The following is a 1,990-nucleotide window of genomic DNA, read 5'->3' as shown; positions in this document are numbered from 1 at the left end:
TAGGCCACTCATGTCATCTGCAAAAAAAAAAAAAGCAAAACAGTTTTATTTCTTCTCAATCTGTATGCCTTTTATTTCCTTTTCTTGTCTTATTGCATTAGCTGCCAATACAATACTTAATAGGAACGGTGAAAGGGGATATGCTTGTCTTCTTCCCAGTCTTAGAGGGAAGGCTGTAGTTTCTCAATATTAAGTATGATGTTATGAGTAGGTTGTTTTTGTAGATGTTCATTATCAGATTGAAGGATTCCCTTCAATCTCTATTCTTAGTATGCTAAGAGGTTGGTTGTTGTTGTTGTTGTTGTTGTTTAAAGTTTATTTATTTATTTTGAGAGAAAGAGAGCACATGCTGGGGAGGGGCAGAGAGAGAGAGAATTCCAAGCAGGCTCTGCACTATCAGGGCAGAGCCCAATGTGGGGCACAAAGTCAGTAAGCGGGAGATCATGACCTGAGCCAAAATCATGAGACTAACACTTACCTGACTGAGCTGCCAGGGGCCCCTTTTTGTTGTTTTTGTGTGTTTTTTTTTTTTTGTTGTTGTTTTTTTTTGTTTTTATCACAAAAGGGTGTTCAATTTAGAAGAAAGCCTTTCCTGGTTATGATCATATGATTTTCTTCTTTAGCCTATTGATATGATGGATTGAATTAATTGATTTTTTTTAGAACATTGAACCATCCTTCTATACCTAGAATAAATCTTACTTTGTTGTGGTGTATAATTTTGCTTATACACTGTCAAATTTGATTTGTCAGTGTTTTGTTGAGATTTTTCTTGAATCTCAAGAAATCTCAAATTTTATGAGAATTTTCTTGTAAGGTCTCTATCTGGTTTCACTATTAGAGTAATGATGACCTCATAACTTATACATTTTTGGAAGATAATATAGGGAATTTGTATCATTTCTTCTTCAAATGTTTGGTAGAGTTTGACAGAGTAAACTATCTGGGCCTGACACCTTCTTTTTTGGAAGTTTAGTAATTATTGGTTCAATTTCTTTAATATATAGGGCTTATTCACATTATATATATATTTTTCTTTATTGAATATGGATAGATTGTACTTTTCAGGGAATTGTCTCATTTCATTCATGTTATCAAATTTATGGGCATATAGTTTTTCATAGTATTCCTTTATTATCCTTTTAATATTCACACTATCAATAGTGATAGTCTTTCTTTCATATCTTATATTTCTTTCATATCTCATATCTCATAGTTTATGTATTCTCTTTTCCCCACCCTCTTAGGTAGCCTAGTTAGAGGCTTGTCAGTTTTACTGAAAAAAACATTTTTTGATTTTATTTATTTTTCTCTATTATTTCCTGTTTTCAATTCCTTAATTTCTGTCCTAATTTTATTATTATTTTTCTTTTGCTTGCTTTAGGCTTATATCTCTTTTGTCCTAGTTTCCTAATGTGGAAAATTAGATTATAGAATTTCGTATTTTATTCTCTCCTAATATATGCCTTGGGTGCTATACATTTCCTTTTAAAAACCGCTTTCCACAAGTTTTAATGAGCTGTATTTTCATTTTCATTTAGTTCAGAATACGTTAAAATTTCTTTTGAAACATCTTTAGCTCATACATTTAGGAGTGTGTTGTTTAATCTCCAGTATTTTGAGATTTTCCAGCTCTCTGTTCATTATTGATTTCTAATTTCGTTCCATTATGATCTGAAGGGCAGAGGTTGTGTGATTCTAATTCTTTTGAATTTGTTAAGGTGAGTGCTTTGTGCCTCAAAATGTGATCTATCTTGGTGAATGTTCCACTTGAGCTGTAGAAGAATGTACGTTCTCCTGTTGGATGAAATGTTGTATAAATGTCAATGAGATCCAGTAGGCCAATATTGTTTTTCAGTTCAGTTATGTCCTTCCTGATTTTCTGTCTGCTAGATCTGTCAATTAAGGATGGGGTCTTAAACTCTAACAGCACACTTTGTTTCTGTTTGCAGTTCTATCAGCTCTTGAGCCATATATTTTGATGCTCTAT

Source organism: Panthera uncia, assembly GCF_023721935.1.
Source record: "Panthera uncia isolate 11264 chromosome C1 unlocalized genomic scaffold, Puncia_PCG_1.0 HiC_scaffold_3, whole genome shotgun sequence".
Classification (NCBI taxonomy): Eukaryota; Metazoa; Chordata; class Mammalia; order Carnivora; family Felidae; genus Panthera; species Panthera uncia.
Note: the sequence above shows the minus strand (reverse complement) of the source record.